Source organism: Pinus tabuliformis, chromosome 8 (genome assembly GCF_031772625.1).
Source record: "Pinus tabuliformis cultivar Carrire ecotype Pingquan chromosome 8, CPIR1, whole genome shotgun sequence".
Taxonomy (NCBI): Eukaryota; Viridiplantae; Streptophyta; class Pinopsida; order Pinales; family Pinaceae; genus Pinus; species Pinus tabuliformis.
This window is the reverse complement of record NC_142294.1, coordinates 359,293,231-359,317,661: the sequence shown is the minus strand read 5'-3', so window position 1 is coordinate 359,317,661 and position 24,431 is coordinate 359,293,231.

Sequence of the window (24,431 nt, the reverse complement as noted above, 5' to 3'; positions counted from 1 at the left end):
TTAGGCTTAAATCCTTAAATATTTTACTTGCTCACAGGAAGTAATGCTTTAAATAAAACAAAAGAAAATATGTTTAACACATGATTAGCATCGAAAACCTTGAAATCACATTCCTGAACTCAGTGACACATCAAATCATGCTCAAGCAAATGGAGTAACCAAGGGTTTGGGTTATCCAAAGTGGTAATTGATAATTGACAAATTTCCATGACTAAGAAGAATACTTTAAGTCTCCTCATCAAACTAAGAAGTATGTAAATAATGTGTATGCCATAATTACTTATGAATATATGCCAAAAACCAAGGACTATATTAAAAATTTATATACTTATGCACAAGGGAATTACTAAAGAGTTTCAAAAATATTTTTAAAATATTGTAGGGGTAATATTAAAAATAATTACATTAATAGAGTTCATAATATAAAAGACATGGTCATTCATCTGTGTCACATAAATAATTGGAGTTAACAAAAATTAAAAAAAATAGTGTTAAAATCTATGTAACATAACTTAGATAAGTATATAATAAAAAAGTAACACAAGAAGTATGTAATTACATGGAATACTGAGACTCACACTCGGAGTTATAACAGTTTGAAGAAATAGGAGGAATTCCCTTGGAAAACCCTAAGGGTTAGGGTACGAAATTGTAAATTCAAACTCAAGCATAAATTGACAGAGTCGAATATAAATATAAAATCATTATTGAAAATGCAACAAGAAAATCCTAAATTATTTTTTTTCTTTAAATTAAATTTGGAATCAAAATTGTAATTCCACATCTCATGAAAACTTGTAATAGTTAGCTAAGTTAATTTAACTTAGTTATATTGGTTAATTCAAGTTGAGGGTCCAACTAGAGTCATGTAGAGTCTGTCTTATAATTAATAGCACTAGTTGAGTTTATTTTCAGTTGGAATTAATAAATTCAGTCTAACAAAGTTAAAGTCAATTAAATTAGCTCTAACTAATGGAGAAATTAGTGGGAGGTCTAGTAGTGTGGTGTTTCCTATAGTCTAGTGGGGTGTTTCCTGTAGTCGAGTGTGGTGCTGCCTGAAGTACATTGTGGCGTTTCCTGAAGTGTAGTGTGGTGGTTCCTATAGTGATCAACCAGTAAACTAAAGATTCACTCATAATTAAATAAATGGTGCATGCAGTCACATGAAGGCCTATGAGGGTTGCACAATTCATAATTGAGGAATTTACCAATCAAATAGGGGATAATTCCGTGAGGAACAACACAAATAAATAGGGACATGGGTAAGGAGGAAATTAGCTAATTATTGGCCTAGGCTTGTCTAGGAAGCAGTGAGGTAGATAAAGATAGTGCAAAGGTTGCTTAGGATTGAGAAAATCATTGTAATCTTCCCATATTTTCTTACTAATGCAATATAAAGATAGGAGGGGTTTTTAGTTCTGGATTTCCCTAGGAAATCATTGTGTTATGTGTGATTGAATTCTTTATGTTGTATGCTTCATGATGTAATCGATCGTTTATTGTTTTTGCTGATGAGTAGAGTAGATTCAAGTTAATTTTGTTAGAATATTACAATTAGAAGTTTGAATCTACAAAGAATTTCTAAATGGTATCAGAGATGAAATCACTATAGAAGAGGAAAATATGAGTTTGTCTTTTGCAGGAGAAATCTAATTTGAGGTATCATACTTCAAAGCCAACAGGATGTCGTCCTACGGATTGAGGCTCGAATATGCCCTTGATAGTAGTTCAAACTATATTTATTGAAAGGAAAGGATAGAGATAGTGTCAGAATACAACGACTTAAGGAATTCATAGACAAAGATAGTCCTAAGTCAGCTGATTCTCAAGGTTTTACAGAGTGGATAAAATGTGTAGCAAAGGCGAGAAGGATTATCCTAGAAGGAGTTTGAGATAATATTGTCTCGAACCTTCACAGTAAGGATATTGCATTTGCAATGTGGAAGGCCTTGACAAACCTATTACAAAAAAAAAGTGACCAGAGGAAGCAAGCATTGAAGGACAAACTCAAAAAAATCAAGATGGAGAAGGGTGACACAATGCCAAAGTACTTGACCAAGTTCACCCAATTTCAGGATGAGATTTTAAGTGTGAGTATTATAGTTGCTGATGATGATTTGTTGAGCATAGTACTTCTACACCTTCCCAAGCGCTGGTAAAACCACTAGGACTTAGTTAATGGGAGTGAGAAGTTACTAGAGTTGGAGCGATTGTGTTCTGACTTGTTGCAAGAAAAGATTCAACAAAACACTAGAGAATTGTGCCTTAGCTAGAAAGGTGAAGAAATGGAAGGGGAAGTCATCCCATTCCAAATCAGATTCCAGTCAAGGCAGCAAGAAGAAGGATATGTTGAATACTAAATTTTTTCATTGTCATGAGTTGGGACACTATGCCACGAACTATCCAGATAAGAAGATCGGAAAGAATCCCTTAGGAAGAGTGGAAGGTGAAGCTCTTGCTTCACAATTCAAGATGGATTTCACCCTCATCACTTACATGGTGACATTTGTGATGAGTAGTGTGTGGTACCTGGATAGTGGAGCCTCATCCCATATGACCGACAACCAATATTTCTTCAGTGACTTAGAGGATAAGGACCTCCAAATGCACATCGAAATGGGAGATGATGGTAGGTATAACGTGACTGACATCGGTAGTGTTACCTTTCATAGGGAGTCTAGTTCTCTTCTCACATTAAAAGATGTGACGTATGTTTCGGGCTTGAAGAAGAATTTGGTTTCATTTGCCATGTTGGAGGACCATGGCTACGATGTGATATTTAGCAAGGGAAAGCCTTTCCTTCATCACATAGCCTCAGGACAAGTGAAGTGGATCGAGTTTTGGGTGAGGAACCTCTACAAATTGAATGTAGAAGATTATGTTGCTTTGAGCAAAAAAGTAGAGAAGGTACATAGCTGAGACATCGGTGAGTTTTGGCATAGAATATTAGGTCACTCACACCACGAAGATTTGAAGATCATGAAGCAAAATTATATAGGACTTCCCAAGGGTAGACTAGAGTTGAGAGACACATGCAAAGGGTGCACATTGGGGAAGTACACCAAAGATTCCTTTCTTGATAAAGATAGTCGAGCGCAAGCGATCCTTGAAAGAGTTCACTCAAATGTGTGTGCACCATTCTCGAAAATCTCCACAACCAAGCACAGGTATTATGTAATATTTGTATATGATTTTTCTCGTAAGCACTGGATTTTATTCATGCAAGAGAAAGATAAGATGTTCACTATTTTTTCTGAATTTAAAGAACTTGTTGAGAAATATACTGGCAGGAAAGTTAAATCTCTCAGAAGCAATAAAAATGGATAACATGTGTAGAATGAATTCAGGAAATTTTGTGCATTAGAAGGAATTCGATGGGAGTTAATAGCACCTCATAACACACAACAAAATAAGATGGCTGAGAGGATGAACAAAAGTATTGTGGGAGCTGCACCAACGATGTTACATGATCAAGGCATACTATTGCGCTTATAGTTTGAACCATGCAACACAACTCTTTATTTGCAGAACAAAAGTCCTCATTGAATTCTCAGGATGAGCACACCAGATGAAGCCTTTTTAGGTAAGAAACCAGTTGTGGCACACTTTAGGATATTTAGTTCATTAGTTTATTTTCATGTTACCAAGGATGCATGAAAAATGCTAGAGCCAACAACTGAGTTGGCCATATTTATGGGGTACACTAATACAAATCACAACTATCTAGTGTACCTGCTATCTCACAGGATGACAATGGTTTGTAGAGATGTGAAGTTTGATGAAGAGAAGCCCATCAGATGTTCCCTTAAGAGGAAGCTTTAGTTGCATGTAGATGAGGAAATTTGAGCTCCAAAGAAAGAACCTCATGATGATGTGGAGCAACCACATGCATAGGAGTAGGGAGTGAAAGAACCCACTCATGCAGAGACTTACAGATATGGAAGGAAGCGCATGAGAGAGGCTGACATATTGATGCATGATGCTAGAGAGAATGTAGGAGCACCCACATCACAATGTAGGGAGAGGAGGTCATTAGATCGACACACTGGTTACATGGATCTGATGAGTGAGAGTGTAGAGGATCAACCATCCTCATTCGAGGAAGTAGTGTAGAAACCAATATCATTTGATGCAATGGGTTGAGAAGTATGACTCCATTATGAGAAACAATGCTTGGGGAGTGGTCCCAAGACTAGTAGACAAGTCAGTGGTGAGTTCCATATGGATTTACAAGGTAAAGCAAGCAACATATGGGAGTGTAGAGAAATACAAGGCCAGATTTTTGGCGAGAGGGTTATCTTAGGTGGATGGAACTGATTACGAGGAGACCTTTTCTCTAATATAAAAGTACTCTTAAATGATATCTATTATAGCACTTTCATCACAGATCAGATGGAAGAAACATCAGATGGATGTGAAGACAAAATTCCTCAATGGTGTGATTGACTAAGAGGTGTTTATTAAGTAGCCGGAAGGATTTGAGACCTTCAACAGAGAGTCGCATGTGTGCAGAATCAAGTGAGCATTTTATGGACTAAAAAGAGCACCTTGTGCTTGGTACACCTAGATTGGGCATTATTTCACTAGGGTTGGTTGCACCAAAAGTGAAATAGATGCGAACCTTTACCATATTATGGTTGAAGGTAATTTGTTGATTATAGTATTATATGTCGACAATTTGATTCTAATAGGTAATGAGAAGCTGATAAAATATTGCAAAGAGAACCTTGCAAAAGAATTCGAGATGAAGGAGCTGAGGCTCATGCATTATTTCCTTGGTATGGATGTATGGCAAGAATATGGGGAACTAGTTATCTCTCAAGGAGAGTATGCCAATGAGATACTGAAGAGGTTCCACATGGAGAGCAACAAACCCATGGAGACTCCTCTAGTAGATAATAGGAGGAAGGAATATGATACTTCAGGTGAAGTAGTGGAGGCTACTATTTACAGACAACTTGTGGGTTCACTCATGTATTTGGTGAACACATGACAAAACATATGTTTTGTAGTTAATCAATGTAGTCAAGCAATGGTTAAGGCAACCAAAATCTATTGGAAGGCAACTAAACATGTGTTGATATACCTCAAAGGAACCACTCAGTTTCTTCTATGGTACATAAGTACAGAGGGAGGGGAGCTTCAAGGCTTCATAGATGTATATTATGTAGGGATTCCATCTCACACAAGGAGCACATCAGGGGGAATATTTAGTATTGGGTCAACAAGATTTTCTTGGTACAATAGGAAGCATAGAAAAATTGCACTTAGTTCAGCAAAAGTAGAGTACATGGTTGTAATTCAAGCTAATTGTAAGGCTATCTAGATGAGGAAGATCCTTATTGGGTCATTTGGTCAACATATGGATCCTACATTGATTTACTATGACAATCAGAGTTGTATCAAACTCTCTGAGAATCAAGTTTTTCATGATTGATCCAAGCATATCGACATCTAATATCACCATCTACGCGATTGTGTGCAAAGGAGAATGATGTTGCTGGACTATATTCCTATAGAGGAACATGATGCATATATTTTCACAAAGGAATTGTCAAGATGAAAATCCAACTTTCACAGAGGCAGGATCGGGGTAGCAGATAATCCCTTTGTTATTGAGAGGGAGTGTTGAAAATGAAACAAGAAAATCCTAATTTAATTTTTCCCTTAAATCAAATTGGGAATAAAATTATAATTTCACATATTATGACAACTTTTAATAGTTAACTAAGTTAATTTGACTTAGTTAACTCAGTTAATTTGAGTTCACAGTCTAACTAGAGTCATGTAGAGTGTACCCTAAAATTAGGAGCACTAGTTGAGTTTATTTGGAGTTCTAATTAATTAATTCAGTCTGATTGAGTTAAAGTTAGTTAAAATAGTTCCAAATGATGGAGGAATTAGTGGGAGGTCTAATAGTGTGGTGTTTCCTAAAGTACAATGGGGTGTTGCCTGAAGTGCAGTGTAATGCTACCTGAAGTACAGTGGGGTGTTGTTTGAAGAGAAATGTGGTGTTGTCTAAAGTATAGTGTGGTGCTACTTGAAGTGCAGTGTGGTGCTGCCTAGAGTGATCAACCAATAAACTGAAGAGTCACTCATAATTAACTCATGCATGTCAGATTAGAGAAAGACCCAGTTGATAATGGAGTTGGGGGATAGTGTACTATCAGTTGTAAAATCATCCAAATTGAATAGATGGTGCATAAAGTCAGAGGAATGCCTATGAGAATTTCACAATTCATAATTGAGGAATTTCCCAATTAAATAGGGGCTAATTCCTTGAGGAACAACATAAGGAAATAGGGGCTTAGGTAAGTAGGAAAATGGCTAAGTATTGGTCTAGTATTTTCTAGGAAGTAGTGAGACAGATAGAGATAGTGTAGAGGTTGCTCGGGCTTGAGAAAAGCATTGTAATCTTCTCATATTTTCTTACTAATGCAATATATAGATAGCAGGGGGTTTTACCTATGGATTTCCTGATGAAATCATTGTGTTATGTGTGATTGAATTCTTTCTCTTGTATGCTTCATGATTTCATAGATAATTTATTGTTTCCAATGATGAGTAGAGTAGATTCAAGTAAACAGTTTTATCATATTACAACTATCGGTTTGAATCTACAAGGAATTTCTACAATTATAAAAAAACTAAATCCAAATGTACATTGATAGAGTTGAACTGGACAATGAAAGACAAAGTTGAAGCTAGTATGTTGTTGTGGTATGTATAGGGTTAACAGAAAACCATAACCCCAAAACATATCTTAACATAACAAAAGAATGAAATAAAAACCATGATGTAAATAATCTTGTCTTATATAGTTATTCATTGCATAAAATATTGGAAAATTTCTAACCTCCAAAAATGATATGGGCAAAAGCCATAAAAAGAAATCACAAAGAGAACAACAAATATTAGAAGGAAATTGTGATAGAGGACCAAAAATACTATAACAAATAAATTCAAAATGAAAGTATATGTATTTTAACTGAAGGTTGATAATTCATTCAACATAATACTAAGAGTATGAAATTATGGAACTTCAATGGCCTCTCTGACAAAAACACAACTCTGAAAAATGGTAAATGACTCTAAACAAATAGAATTTAAATACCCAAAATTTGTGTCTTGAAATTCATATAAGAGACCAAGGATTATACAAGGGTTTTATCTCAGAATATTATGTTAGAGATATTTCTTAGCGGAAATGTGAAAACTAGTGTTCTGAATGAGAAATTTCTTGTTATTACATTAACAAATTATGCAATGTCCTTCATGGATGATGGTTAATGATCTATAGAAACAATTTGGCAGAGAAAATATTGGCTTAGTGGGTCTTCACCCAGGTTTAGAGTTAGTTTTTCCAAACAAATCCCTACACTATTAGCACTTTCAGCATCAACCCACAGAGCGCAGACTAAAGTCTCACCCGAAGCAATATGGGGGGATGCTAGAACCAAGTTTCCATTCCTAGAGATTAGTGTAATGTCATTTTATGCCCTAAACCTGCCTTCGCGCATCTTGATAAGCCTTTAGGGCTTATCAACATAACTTCCCTTAATCAGATTCTATACCTCCACAAATGTTCACGACGGTCTTTTGCGGACCCTAAATAGGTGAATCAACTTCTTTTGTGCATTTGGGATTACTCTTAAACCCTTATTTACCCAGATCGGCCTAAGCATCAAGAACATTAACATGCAATAAGATATGCTTCACGTAAATAGTTAATATTAACTGCATTCATATAACAACATCAATTACGTAAAGTCGCACATCAATACAGTATTAATTCATAAACCCATCATTCATCATAACACAATAGCACATTCATTAATAACAGAAGTAAATCGACAAACACATGAATTTCTAGAATAATCTCTTTATTAATACTTCAGTTTTATTTATAGACTCGAGACTTCCGTGTGCACTCAGTTGCAGGGGTCCATGCACTCAACTGTGGACTCTACTCTAGCCTCTGCACACACAGCTATAGAGCCTCTCTTCTACTATAAGAATTCTTTGCTCTTTCTTCTACTAACCCATTACACTCATCTTCACCATCTTTGTTATGCCTTAGACTCTCTAAGACTCTCCTACTTATACAATCCCACGGTCCGTGGACCATGGGTAGATCTATAAAAGTAGACACAACATACATAAAACAAGGGTAAAACCCTTTATGACACTTTACTATCTACATGATCTGCAATGACAACTTGTGGAGACTTCACACTTTTTACAATAAAACTTGCACTTTTTGCCCCAAAACTTGGGCTTTTACCCAAAAATTGACCCTAGGGGACCCTGCCCCAATAGGCCCCCAACAAAAATATTGTGACTCGCCCTCGAGTCACTATGATGGCATGAATATATTACTATGGAGACCTCCCAACTCTAATTGTGCCACTGCTACCTCAACCGCGCTCTATGTGGCTACCTGTTTGATCTGGTCCACCAGCTGCTCTATGTGGCTACCTGTTTGATCTGCTCCACCAGCTGCTCTATTGTTGGTCTTGCGTTGTCTTCCTTGATTTTATGTTGCATGCGCTGCAGGCTGGCCAACTTCTCCTCAATGTTGGTGGAGATAACATATGCCTCATCTAGCTAAGGCCCCAGTTTGGCCTTGAGGACCGCCTCTTTCCTCTGCGCTGCTTCTACCTGTTCAAGCAATTGTTTTACCTCATGCAACTTGGCCAATCGTTGTGCTATAGTGACGGTGCCCATTGTCGCTCTCGCTTCATCATACCATTGTTGCAATTCACAAACCTTTGTGTTTAACCTCTGTAGGTTGGGATCTTCTTGCAGATTCGTGACTACCAACTGGATTCCTCAAAGAGCGTGGTGCAATCCACCACCGTGGCATCCACTACTGCGACTCCATCCTTCACAACGGCTTCATGTTGTTCTCTGACCTCTAGTGGAGTTGAAGGTTGTGACTTCAACTATAAATCTATGATTTTAAGGTTCAGTTCAAACTAAATCTTGGCCACATCTGTCTTCGCGTCACGCACACCTACAGCCAACTTCCTGATCTTCGCCTCCAACGATGCTTCCTCTGGGATATGCAGTTCAGGGACTGTTCTGCATGCCTCGGCTACCATGACTGTAAGTTGGTTGTTTTGTGCCTAAACTTTCTTCTGGGCCTCTAGTGCTACTAATTTCTCCACAATCATATGTTTTTTGTTAACTTTGTACTCAGTGATCAGGCTCAGCGTGCGCTTCTCTCGAGCCTTAACTTCTGCTATCACACCTGCTTGCAGTGTGTGTAGAAACCCGCTGGGGAGCACTGCCAGGTTGAGGCCAATATTCTTCAAAGTGATGACAATAGCCTTGTTAGAGGCCACCTCCATGCTCAAAGATCCATCAGGCAATGCAACTGCCCAGAGATCCAGTCATTGAACAATCTATGCTGCTTGAGTGATCCCCAATGCCAAACTGGTTGATGCTGCGCTGCTCTATCCTACACCTGCCTGGAGTCTAGTCATTTGTATCTACAGCTCATGTAGACCCGCTTGGATGGTGCTCAATGCCTTCTTTTGTTGTTGCTCAAAATGTTGTAGCAGTTCTGTTGTTGTATCCCTCACCTTGTCTCCAATTTCATCCAAGTCGCCATCCATCAAAGTAATCTGATCTAACGACGACTTGGTGGCTTTCGTCTTCTTTCACCATCCTTCCTTTAACTGCTCCTTGTACCACTTTATTAGGAAGGGAGTGTTTTCCTATTGATCACTATCGCCTTGCTCTGACCACTCTTCCTCCTGTGTTTGGGGTGAAGGAGGCTTTTGACTTCTTTCAGAGCCACGCTCTTCCTGTTCTTCTTGTTCCTTCACAACATGCTCTGCTTCTACTCAGGCCTTCTCCTCGGCCTCTTTATTTCTCTTCTCAGCCAACTATTGAACCTTTTGCTTGGTCATTTCCTTTTTCTTCTTCCAAGTGGACTTGCTAGTCCCCACAGCCATCTGAGAAGGAGAATGCCACTTTGTTGGACAACGCTCCTCTTAACCATCTCCTCACTGTGAAATCATGAACAGTGACGATAATGGTCACTTTTCGGCTGTGCTATGTGGTCTCTCCCTCTATAGCGTAGCTCCCTTCACACTTCTTCTGGTACTATGACACCCTCTTGTTTCGTGTAGAGCGCCTCTTGCACAGCTCTACAAACCGGGCAGTGTGGTTTATAGTCTAGCGCCTCCTTGCAACTACCTCGAGCGCTAAGATTTTTCTACTGTCATGTAGTCATTGGGTCGGATCCCCGGTGTATGGATTCAATCGTCTTCCATTTACATTTCTCGGAAATGGATCTCCATTCAATTTCACAAGCTAAACTGCTCCACCATTGGTAATCTCCTTGATAACATATGGCCCTAGAAAATGCATCTAAAATTTTCCTGGAAACTTATCAAAATTATTATTATATAATAAAACTAAATCATTTACCTTGAAGGTTCATAGTTTGGTGTGCCAATCGTGCCATTCCTTTTTGTGTTCCTTGTAAACTTGCTAATGGAATCCAACCAAAAATCTGTCTTCCATGGGCTCTGTTGTCTACATGAGCCACTCTTCTAAGGCTGAGTACTCCGCAATTCCTGTGAATGCCACTATGCATAGACTAGGAACAATGTACTCCATAGGCATCATAGCCTTTACACAATAGAACAACCTAAAAGGTGTTTGACCAGTAGAATTCTTACAAGTACTTTTTTAAGCCCATATTACTGCTTGTATGTGCACGTCCCAATCATTCTTGTCCACATTGCAAACCTTTGTCAGTGCATTCTCCAATATCTTATTAAACGCTTCAACCATCCCATTGGCCTGAGGATGAAATGGTGTACTATTTTGGTGATAAACTTGGAATTCTTCTATCAGCGCGCTGATCGTTTAGTTTAGGAAATGTGTACCGCGATCACTCATCAAAATCTTTGGGAAACCGAACTTGGTCAACACATATTCAAATAAGAACTTTGATGTTGTTGCCCTTGTGTAGTCCTTCACGGGCTATGCCTCTGCCCATCTGGTCAAATTCTCGGTCACGGTGATGATATACAGCGCACCCATCTTCTTTCTCGAGGGTTGAATCGGTCCTACAAATAAATTACCCATTTCTTAAATGGCTACAATGATATCTACGAATTCAAAGGCATCTCATCCCTCCACAATAGCCTGCCGATTCTCTGACATGCATCACATGTCCTACAATATGCATTGGAATCCTTATGCAGCATCGGTCACCATAACCCAGCATGTAAAATCTTCTGTGCTATTTCTTTTCCTACATAACGGCCTACTGCAGCCCCTCCTTGAGCTTCAGCTAGGATACCGTTTCGTTCAAAATCAAGCACATATCATCACAGTATCTCGTCCGATCCCATTTTATACAAGTGCCTTGCAATAACATAAAATTTTGTCGCACTCACCACCAAATCCTTCTTATGTTGACTAGTGTATCCTTCTGGAGTCGTTCTCGTAGTTAGGAAGTGGATAATGTCTGCAAAGTGATTATCTGTTATGCGCACCACAAAGAGTTGCGAGTTAGCCAACCCTTCTTCTAAATTGGTAGGCTCCTCTCCTGTTTCAATGTGCAACAGATGATCTGGCCTTACATTCAATCGCCCTGGCTTCACAATTACTTTGAAATCATACTCTTGAAACAACAACAACCATCTGCATATTCCCCCCCAAACACAGCCTTGTTGACTAGGTATTTTAATGCAAAATGGTTTGTATACATCTTAAAGTGTTCATCTAGCAGGTAATGTATGAAATTTTGGGGCATGTATACCATAGCCAACCTTCGTGCTCTATCGTCAAATAATTGTTTTTGGCCTTAGAAAAATTCCTCCTTGCAAATGAAATATGGTGATCCAATTCTCCTTCACTTGCCTGTGTCAGCACTTCTTCTAGAGAAATACATGAATCGTCCATATGCACATGAAATTCCTTCTTCCAATCCTGTAAGACTAGGATCGACGCGGTGACCATTTTCTCTTTCAATACATCTAGACTCTGCTAACATTCTCCATCCCAACAAAATGCAGTATCTGTCTTTAATAGATTTTCCATCGGCACGGTAATCTGGGCATAACTCTTGATGAACTTTCAATAGTATCCAGTATGAGCCAGTGTTGCGGGCAGCAGTTTAACACTTCTTGGCACCTCCAAATTAATTATAACCATGATATTAGGAGGGTCCACCATTAATCCTTGTCTACAGACCACATGACCTAGCAAGATTCTGAAAGGGATGCAGAATAAGAATTTCTTGAAATTTAGCATGATCTGATATCTTCGGCATGTATCCAACATCAAGAAAAAACTAACTACATGGTGCTTTACTAGTCCAAACATTGTCCAATCATCAAAATATACCTCCAAAAATATATGAATGAACTCTTGTTGGGTGCAGGAATTGCGCTTGAGCAAACTCCTCAACACTTAATTGTCAACCTGAGGGTTTCGTAAACTTAGAGACGAAGCACAGGCAATGCCAGAAATGGTATGAATTTTTCCTATCTCTAATCCTACTTCTTAAAGGAAATTCTTTGCAAAATCAGACAGACAACAATCGGAAAGGGAATTAACACCAAAGCAACTCTAGTGTTGGAATGTAAAAGAAAATTTGCAAGTAAATCATGTAAAGAAATTCCACACAATGGAAACAATCTTAAATGCTGGAATGAAATGTTATGTTCATCTTCAAATGGATGGTCAATAGTTTGAAAATTGGGACCTTGGAGAATTTTTTCTTCCTTCTGATATTCCTCTCACACAAACAACCTGTCCTTGCATTGTTGTAATCTTCTTGCACTAGTGTAGGTACAGTATTTCTGTGTAAGAGTATATTTGACCTTCCTTACTGAAGACTTATGTCTGAATGAAGGTGCTCTAATCCTCAGGGCTTAGAGAACTCTGTTTTTGTGACAGGAGACTTGCTCTTGCACCAAGGCAGAGTTCCCTTCACACAGTTTCCAAGTTTCTTTCGAAAGAACTGAAAGATGTGCTGAAAACGAATTGCAACTGTAAATGAAATTTTGAAGTAAATTATCTGTGAAAAAGGAAATGCTTCAATTCATTAAACTTTGCAAAGGAAATAAACTTCATGAAATAAAATCACTTTGAAAGAATCAAACAGTAGCCTAAGTATTTCACATGTGTTAATCAACTTTGGTACGTCACCCAAAATTCTTATGTTCTTTGCAAGTATAATATGATAATTTGATACAACTACTTCCAGATCTTTTAAATATTAACTTTTAATACTGAAGACAGTTAGTCAATTAATGGTTCATTCAATTTTGAAATAACTATAAATAATATGCAGGTAAGTGATTCACTGTTTTCTACAATGAATGACTAGATGAAAGTGCAGGCAACAACATGCACTAGTGCAGGAAAGAGTTCCTTGCATGATCCGATTGTAAAGGAATTAAAACAAAGAATGAGAGTAAAGGAAATGCGAGAAATATATCTCATAAGCAAAATAAACACAACTACTCTCAAACCATGGATCTGTTTCACACGTTAGCTAGAAAATATATTTTAATTCAGAACTTAAGGATTAATGTTTAAAACTATAACATCACACAACTGCAAAAGAAATAACCACACCATCTTACTGAATAGTGAAAGCGAGAGGGGTAAACAAGCTACTTTGGATGGGCCCTAGCTGACCAACTCGTTCCCCTTCTAAGGAACGAAAAAGTTCAACACTTCAAATGGACATGAAATATAAACTAAATGTTGCATATGCAAATCATGGTGGTTCTCTTGTATTACTCGATTTGGAAAATATACATTATAGAGCAGTCCAGCCCGAGAGCTGAGACAATAACTAGATTACATAAGAAAAAATTACGGTCGATGGTTCGCTAGCTTCCTACCTATGATATATATCATATATATCCTTTCGGCTATAGGTTGTTTACACTAATTACAGATATTTCTTGTTTAGGCCTTTCAGCCGAATAGACTTAGAAAACTGAAATTACAAACTTGGGTAGCAATTATAGTGCACATGAACTTCGCTTGGCCGTAACCTAACATTGGAGAATAATCACTGAATGTGTGCCACCTATTGTCCTGCTTCAGTTCATCAGTAGCTAAAATCAGAGTTGAGGATCGAGACCCATCCTTGTAGAAGATTTATCTTCTCGAAAATCTCAGATAGTCTTCGTGGCAGTGCAGGAGTCTACCTGCACTAGTCAACTCATTCATCATTAACACTAAGTTCCACGATTAATCTAGGAAATCAATATGAGTTACAAGAAGTATGTAAATAGGCATGAAATCCATATAAAAATATTAATAAAGTGTTGTAATAAATATTAATATAAAATATGAGCATGTGCAGGAATGGGTAACTATCTTGTCCTAGTGCAGGAAGGAAGGGTCTTTTATTGAGATTAAATAGAGGTTGATTTTGATGGAAATGGGGTAGAAAATAGGGCAATTTAGGATACCAACATCCTCCCATACCTAAGCTATTGTGTGTCCTCTCACAACATTTTACCTCTGCAAAAAACCTTCAAAAATGAATGGCCAACTCCTCGGTTCTGCACTTCAATGTTTATTCTCGTCTTTACTATCTTTGGCTTCTTATCTTGGGCTTTTTGCAGCTACGTAGTCACCTTCTTGAGGCATCTATAGCATTTGGAAGCCCAATATTTCCATACATTTACTTGTTGCTTCTTCCTCTTTACTTCTGCAAGTAACTCCACCTCGCACTGTTTCTGCCAACTCTGCTCTTTCATGACCTGATTCAAAGCTTGTAGGTCATGGACTTATTGCTCCAGGTCTATTATTCTACTATTGAGGAAATGAGTGGAGGGTGTTATACTAAGATCTTTGACTGTGAACATCTTTTATTCCACTTTCTCAAAAAAGTCCCATCATCATCAAGCTCAAGGCTATCAAAAGCTTGCTTTATGACATCGCTGAGGGTTTCTATACTCGGGGTTTCCTCATATTTGAAGGTTTTGATGCCCTCACCAATCTTTGTGCCAAGGGTTTCAGTACCCTATGCACCTGATTCCTCTGGGCTCTTAACACCTTGCTCTCCCGGCTTCTTAAGGGATTCAACACCCTGTCCTTCCAAATCAGTAGGGGTTTTGATTCCCCATTCTTCTACCACTATAGGGACTTCAATACCCTTACGTTATAACACCATAGGGTCTTCAATACCCTATCCTTTTAAAATCGCAGGGTCTTCAATGCCCTGATCTTCAAAAATCGCAGGGTCTTCAATGCCTTGACCTTCATAAACTGCAAGATCTTCAGTACCCAGCTACTCGAAATCATTGAGGGTCTCCAGATCTCATTCGCTAAAATTATGAATACCCTCTGCAAGTTGTTCCTCTTCATTCTCTTCTGCCTGCACTTCACCAATATGCATTGTCAACATCACCTTTCTGCTCTTTAGCCTACTAACAAATGTTGAAAATAGGATGTCATCTTTTGCATTCTCCTCATCCTCCACAGTGTGTGCCATTACGTCTACAAGCACCTAGAGATTATGAACTGTGGGGGAATTTTGGGGTGTTTCATAGATTACGATTGGAGAACTCGACTGGTTCATTCCTTAGGCAATAGTTGTTCTCCTCATCGAGGCTCTAGTCTTCCTCCTCTTTGCCACGGGTGGACTGTTCTCAACGGCCCTCTTTTCTACTTGCACTAATGAACTCTTACATGCCACTTGGCAGGAGACATTGTCCCCACCTTTCCCTTCTTACTTGCACTGATGCTAGCAAACTCTTCTGCATCCCTTACTTAGAATTCTTTCAGAAACGCTCACCACGTTATCCCCTTTTCTTCTAACTTTTTGTTAACCAGAATTGTAATAAGCCCGTGATGGCAGAGCTTGTGTGCAACCTGGCTTGCACGGCTACTCTGCATGTTTTTCACCATCTTTTCAAGGCTTCTAAGCAAGGAGTGAGGAAAATTAATCAATTTTCCTACCTCGAAATGCAAAAAAAATCGAAGGTGCTATACGAACGCCAAGGTATAGCGCCCTTCTGCTGTGACAAACTTCTGTAATATAAGCAGTAAATCTCGCCACTTGCCAACCATGGCCATCTATGGAAGTCCCTTTCTCCAATCAACTTTGATTTTCTTATCAACCACGAACCAGTGCCAATGATTCTTTGCAAGCCATTCCTTTTTAAACCATCACTCCCTTGTGATTAGCAGGCCTGTGGCTTGTGCAATGAACTCTTCTGTAATTTTCAACTTTAAGGATCCAACCCTCACTCAGCCTTCTTTGAACATCCTTGCAAACTCTAACACTACGGCCATGTCGAACTCGTAAAACTTTTGTAGGAATGGCAGGAATCTAGATTCTTATAATAGTGCAAGACTGTTCCTATACTCAGAGATTTGTTCAATCTCCTGTAGTGACAACAGTTCACTCCTCACAGGTTCCATTTCGAACCTCCTCCACTTCACTGATCACACCCTTGAAGGAATTTCTTAGTGACTCCATCGTTCACCGAGAGTCTTATGCTGTAGGTTCCTCGCCCTCCATCTTTTAGACCCACTCACATGGCTATGATGGAACAACCACCCCATATTGGGTGTAGATTCGTGTCAGCTTGTTATAGGTGAATCATAATAATTGGATGTAGTGGTATTATAGGCGGTGGTGATGCAACAACTACAATGATTAGATTAGGAGTAATTTAATGATGGTCACGCAATGTGTAATTATTGCAAGGAGGGTGAGTGTAGGTTATCGGATAGTAGTACCCTTCCACAGTCAGCATCATAATTCAATCAGAAATATTTCACCATTTATTAAAAATGATTATATTTCAAACCTTACACATCTTGCACTTTAAAGATTTGTTCCTAGATTAGTAATTAATGAAACAAATTATTAACTAAAACATGGAATGAGAGAACATATCAACACATGTGTAGAGAAATACAGGTCCATAAACCCTTGATAAAACATTTCGGGACTGTGTAAGTCGCTTTCACAGTCAATTGTATTTCTCCACCAGACCTGCTTGCACTGCTCTGTTTGCACTGTGTTGTGATTGCACCAGATATTTTTACCAAACAGAGAATATAATAGGACATACTTTTGTAGCTGGACTTAAAAAAATTGCCTCATTATACAAAAAAAATTTATTCGCCATCCTTTGGTGTTTCTTGAACATGCCTTCTAGATTGACTCCATTAAAGTTTGCAATCAATTTATGAAGAAATAAAGAAGTGGGAAAGGGGTAAAAAAATTTATAATGGGATGGAATATTACAGTATGGATTTCAGAAACAATATTGCCAAGAGGGATAAACAAAATGGGATGTGGGAAAAAATTTAAGGGAAAGGAGGGATTTTACGAAATCGGGTAAGGGTAATTTCATAGAAGAAGAGGAAGGTAATTCATTAGGAAATTTAGAAAAGAAACTTAGTGGAAAATTTATAAATGGGAAATAGAAGAAGGACAATATTGTTACCTTGAAATTTTCCTGCACTGGTGCAAGAAAAATAACTGCAGCGAGAACTAAGCGTTTACTTGGATAAAAATGTCCATGCTAGTTACCCCAAACTTGGGTAAGTGCTTGGTTTCATGAACCTGCTTCTTCTTGGTCGAAGCAAGCATATCTAAAAATCAAGTAACATTACCTTTTTATTAGAATTTCGATCTTCCTACCAGAATGTTGGTTTTTAGGCTGATCCTTCTACAATCATTTCAGTCAACTGATTTTCATAATTACTAGAAATTTTTTCTTTTTATACTTTTTATTTTTGTCATTTTTTTCTTTTTATTTTATTTGATTATTTTTTTCTTAATAAGGACAAGAAGGAATCAATTCTTCAACAGCTAGGTGTTACCACCTACCGAATGCTTCTCAAATGGCTCTTGGACTTGCTGCATAAAATCTCCTTTAGTAAGGGGCTGAAAATATACCTTTAGTCTATGCCCGTTTACTAGGAACAAAGAGTTTCATCCATCAATAGTCTTGATTTATACCGCTCCATTTTCAAACACTTTGACCAGCTCATAGGGTCCCATCCAGCGTGTATGGAATTTTCCTTTAAAATGTTTGAATCCTAAATGATAAAGGAGTACCTAATCACCTAGTTGGAATTGCTTCTTCTGAATGGAATTGTCATGCCACTTCTTGTGTTGTTGTTGAACCAAGATGTTGTGATGAACAACATCCCTTCAGATTTCATCTAACTCATTTAATTGTAGAAGGTGCCGCTACTATGCTTCAGAGAGATCTACTCCCAATTGGACTGTAGTCCTAAAAGTCTTGATCTAGAATTCTATCGGTAAGAGGACTTGTTTCCCATACACCAGCTCATATGGTGTGTGCCCTGTGTTGTTTCTCCAAGTGATTCAATAGGCCCACAATGCTTCTAGTAATGTGTTAGCCCAATCCTTTCTGTGCATGTTTACTATCTTTGTGAGGATGGACTCAATTACCTTATTTGTGGACTCCACTTGACCATTTGGTTGCGGATGATATGGTGTAGATTTCCTATGTCGTATTTTGTACTGCTCCATCACACCCTGTACCAGATTAGAAATAAATTGCAATCCATTCTTAGAAATAATATCTCTAGGAACATCGAATCTAGTAAAGATTTCAGTAAAAATAAAATCAACAACAACTCTTTCAGTAGCAAAACAAATGGCTTTAGCTTCTACCCATTTTGTAACAAAATCTGTACAAACAAAAATATGCTTTTTATTTGATGATACAGGATTTATTGGTCCTACGAAATCAATGGCCCATTTTTCAAAAGGCTTAGTCATAATTTGAGGACATAAAGGCATTTAATTGGTATGATTAGGCTAGCTAATTAGCTGACAGCTATCACACCACTCGACATACTATTTGGCATCCTTGAACAAGGAAGACAAAAATAGCCAGCTCGTAATACTTTGTATGCAGTCTGCTTATTGACGAAGTGACCTCCACAAGGTTCATCATGGGTAGATTTTAAGATATCAAAAACCTCTTCCTCTCTTACACATCTACGGATAATGAGATCTTCTTCGGTGTAAAAGAGGTCTCCTTGGATCCACGAATATGCAACACTTTTCTGAATGATATTCCGCTTTTCACGAGCGGATAAGTGGGGTGGTAATTTTCTAGTGACTAAATAGTTAGCTATGTCAGCAAACCATGGAGATTTTGTTGACAAAGAAAAAATATGTTTGTTAGGAAAATCATCATCAACAGGTATTGCTTCAGCAAGATTATTTAATCTTGAAAGATAATCTGCAACTACATTTGACTTTCCTGGTCTATCAACAATGGTAATATTAAATTCATGTAATAATAGCAACCACCTAGTCACTCTACCACTAGTTAATGGTTTATTCATCAAATATCTTATAGCGGAATGGTCAGTATCTACAAAAATTTCATATCTTGTAATATAATGTCTAAATTTATTAATGGAAAAAATAACAGCTAAAAACTCTTTCTTAGTAACCATATAATTGAGTTTAGCAGGTGATAAGTTTTTAGTAATGAAATAAATAACATAAGATTGTTTGTCTTCTTCCTATCCTAAAGTTTCGCCTGTAGCAGTATCTGAGGCATCAAAGGAAATATGAAATGGCAGGGACCAGTTTGGTCCTCTCAATAATGGTGACTGAACTAATTTTTCCTTCAATGTCTCAAAGGACTATTGACAAGTTGCAGACTAAGAAAACTCACTATCTTTAGCCAAAAGTCGGAAAAGGGGGATAGCTATCTTTGATAAATTCTCAATGAATCTCCTATGGTAGCCTACATGTCCAAGAAAACCTCTCACTTCCCTTTGAGTTTTGGGTATAGGAAGACTCGAAATGACTTCTATTTTTTTAGGGTCAACCTGGATACCTTTCTCAGAAATAAGATGGCCAAGAACCACTCTCGCCTTGCACATAAATCTACATTTCTTGTCACTCAAGCTAGATGAGATTCTTGGCAGCGAAGAAGCACTTTTTCTAGATTTTTGAGGGCTTCTTGAAATGAATCACCAAACACAGAGAAATCATCCATATAGATTTCTACGCATTCAAGGTCAGCAAAAATAGCCAAGAGTGCCCTTTAAAAGGTAGTCAGAGCATTGCATAGCCCAAAGGGAAGCACTTGATAAGAAAATGTACCCCATGGACACATAAAACTAGTTTTGTATTGATCCTCGGGTGCTATCTGTATCTGGTTATATCCACTAAATCCGTTTAGAAAAGAAAAGTACTTCTTACTAGCAAGGGTATCGAGTACCTGATCGATGAAAGGAAGGGGGAAGTAATCTTTGAGAGTGGCTTTATTCAATTCTCTGTAGTCAATACAAATTCACCATCTCCCATATTTCTTTGGGACTAACACTAATGGAGAGAATCTCTCACTATCAGAAATGGGATAGATAAAATCAACATCTAAGAGTTTTTGCAATTCTTCCTTTACAACATGTCTTAGAGCTGGGTTCATTCGCCTTTGGGGTTGTTGACAGGTTGGGCTCCATCCTGAATATAGATATGGTGTGTACACGTTTCAGTAGGGATGCCTTTCATATCTTCATAACCTCATGCAAAGGCATCAAGATGGTTTTGCAACAAATTCCCAAGCTGCTCTCATTGAGAGGGATCCAAGTCTGAACTGATATACAAGAATTTACCTGGACTAATCTCAACAAGATTAGTGTCAGGTTCAAGAGCACACAAAGGTGTCACTAGAGATGGTGATGATGAAGGTAGAGAGTCATATCCTTCCTAAAAATCTGACTCAACGACTCGAAATTAGGCATGGTGTCTAGATTGTTTAGGAAGTCTTGAATATCACCCTCCTTTGAGGACTCAGCATTCTAAGGTATTAAGGAAATAGGTTGGGTCTCCTCATCACTACTGTAGTCTAAGCATAAATTGTCTCGGAGCTCCTCAATAGATCTAGCAGGTGGATATAGGGTGACTTTCTTTTTGGAATCTTCATGGGAAATATACATATCACTAGAACAAAGTCCGATATAAGCATCGGTTGTAGCAAGCCATGGTCATCCCAAGATCAAGGGATGCCCTCCCATAGGGTTCTTCGGTTGAAGCACAATGAAATCTGCGTGATATTCTCATGAATCTAGGGAAATGACCACATCATCCAATACTCCTTCTGGCATGATTTTAGATCTATCTTCCAATTCAAGCACAGTGGGAGTAGAACGAATATGGACCAATCCAATTTGATCCATGGTTTGCTTGGTCATAACATTAATGGTTTCCCATAGGTTTATTAGTACATTGGAGACAAGAACATCACCTATCTGAACAGAGATAACAGGGTTTTCGGGTTCGGTATATTTTTCCAAGTGCATTCATCCTATCATTAACTCTGTTGCTCTACCAACAAATTGAATGGTTTGGGGTTCCAATCTTCTCTTTCCTGGCTTCTTTAGACAGAGTTCCCTAATTATTTTTGTACAAATGGGGATCTCTTTTATAGCTGGGAGAAAAGGTACCCTTATGAAAAGGTTCCTAAGCTCAGAAGCTAGGCTAGACTTAGGAATGGGGTCTTTCTTCTCCACCACTAACCTCTATGGATAGGGAGGTCGGTTTGGAGAAGATGACAAGGGCTCAGAATGCAAATGGATACGCCTAATTGTGTCATATTTTTTGGAATGGTCAGCAGTTTCCTCCTCTCCTTTCTCATCAATAATCACCATGGGCTGCTTCTGATTTTTTGAGGTTACTACCTTCCCTGATCTCAATTGGAGATCATTGAATCCAATTGGCATAGTCTGAAATTTGGATGAAGAAAGTGGGGTCATAGAATGTATCATTTGTACCGCTTTATTATTGGGGTTGGGTTAAGGTTGAGTAGGTAGCTGAGAAGGTTGAAACGGTGGAGGTAATGGTAATGGTGTCATAGGTTTACTCAGCTAAGGAAACTATGGTTGAGGCATTGGGTAAGGTGCATATGTAGGAGGGTATGATTGCATAGGTGCATGATAGGAATTATGTGAATGATGTGAATGGTTTGGCCCTCTCCACCCTTGTTGCTAAGATTGAGAAGGTTGTCCATATTGATATTGATTCCGCTGCTCCCAATGTTGAGAGTGACCAATGTTATGATAGGAATATGAATGTGCATTTTAACCAAAAAAATGTGGTGGACATTCAGGAACCATACCTGCACTTACCTGAGGCCAATTCCTTCTTGCTCCCATAGCATGCAATGATTTGGCTTCAGGTTTTCCCCCCTCCAATATAGCTTTCAGCCCAGGTATAGAGGGACATTTATCCATAGCATGGTTATTTGCACAAATTGCACATTTATTAGTTTCTTTAATATCTAGAGGACATTCTCTTAAAGGATGCTTTCTTCTACATTTAGGACATAAAATAGACAATATCTCTTGCTCTTCTACAAGTTTCTGCTGAAACTTCAAAGAGTCTATTTGTTTACTAACAATATTCATTATTTCAATTTTCATATTGTCCATTTTGTTTTCTAATCCAATAATCATAGCATTAGTAGATTCGATTTTTCTATTTTTATTCTGAATTCCTTTACCAGATCTATATTGATTCCTTGAGAATTTCTTGCAAAAGTCATAGATCTGATCAAAAGTATTTTGAGCAATATTCCCTTATCCTAACAGATTTACATAATTTCTAGCATCATGAGTAACCCGACGTAAGAACAAGGTTCTAATGGTACTTAGATCAAATTTGTGCTTTGACCTTTGAAGGATATACATGAATCTCTCCAAGTAGTCCTCTAAAGTCTCATCATCATTTCACACAATAGTAAATATTTCATCTTGAATATCTCTAGTTTTGACAAGAACACTCTCTTCATTTCCTCCCTAGAAGATATAGTGTTTCCTCCTAGTCCCATGAACCAGTGAAGTGTTGAGTCCTTGAGGGTTGTAGGAAGTAACTTTAACTTCTGGGCATTAGATGAATAATCCTAACTCCCACACAAAATATCAAACTCAAATAAGAAAGATTCTATTTCTTCATTTACCTTACCATAAAAATGAGGAAGAGCTGATGGTGAAATGTTTTTCATTTGTACTTGTGTATTAGGATCCACAATCGAGAATCTGAAAGTGGATTGTTCCTCATTTACCTAATTTTCACCACTTCCTTCTGCATGGTATTCCATATCTGCCATTTTTGTTCATCCATCCAAACCTCTCTTAATAGGCTGATAAGGCTGACTATGGATTCCAATAGTGTCCTTCTTCCCCTTGATGGGCTGTGTCACACCTGAGCCACTGCTACCACGGCCTAGGTGGATTGTTCCTAGGTGATGAGTCTGAGTTTGTTTGGACTTTATACCTACAAAAGAAATCCCAATACGAGTTCTGGTTTCAGGTTTGTCAGTGTTTCTTTGGCCCCTAGTGGGCTTCGGACCCCTACCTCTTTTAGGAATTCATTTTAAAAAATGAGAAAACAAAATTCAAATAAAAACTGCAAGTTTCAAAAAAAACAAATCAGAACCTATAAATTCCTTCAAACAATAGAAGCACACTACAGAAAAAATAATAGCAGACTTACCCCCATTGCAAAAAATGGGAAAATTCTTACCAATTCAAATCGCCTCCCTGAAAACAGTGTCAAAATGTTGGGTGCAGGAATTGCTCATGATCAAACTCCTCAACACTTAATTATCATTTCATAAACTTAGAGATGAAGCATTGGCAATGCCAGAAATGGTATGAAAATTTTCTATCTCTAATCCTACTTCTTAAAGGAGATGCTTTGCAGAATCAAATAGAAAAAAATCGGAAAGGTAATTAACACCAAAGCAACTCTATTGCTGGAATGTAAAAGACAATTTGCAAGTAAATCAAGTAAAGAAATTCCACACAACAGAAACAATATTAAATGCTGGAATGAAATGATATGTTCATCTTCAGATGGATGTTCAACAGTTTGACAAGTGGGCCCTTGCAGGATTATGTCCTCCTTTTGATCTTCCTCTCACACAAACAACATGTCCTTGCACTGTTGCAATCTTCTTGCACTAGTGCAGGTACATTATTTTTGTATGTCTGTATGAAGGTGCTCTCAGCCTCAGGGTTTAGAGCACTCTGTTTCTATGACAAGGGACTTGCTCTGGAACCAAGGTAGAGTTCCCTTCACTTAGTTTCCAAGTTTCTTTTGAAAGAACTAAAAGATGTGCTGAAAAAGAATTGCAACTGTAAATGAAATTATGAAGTAAATTATCTATGAAAAAGGAAATGCTTCAATTCATTAAACTTTGCAAAGGAAATAAAATTCATGAAATAAAAGCACTTTAAAAGAATCAAATAGTTTCCTAAGTATTTTTCATTTGTGAATCAACTTTGGTACTTCACCCAAAATGCTTATGTTCTTTCCAAGTATAATATGATAATTTGATAAATTGCTTCTAGATCTTTTAAAGATGAACTTTTAATACTGAAGACAGTTACTCAATTAATGGTTCATTCACTTGTGA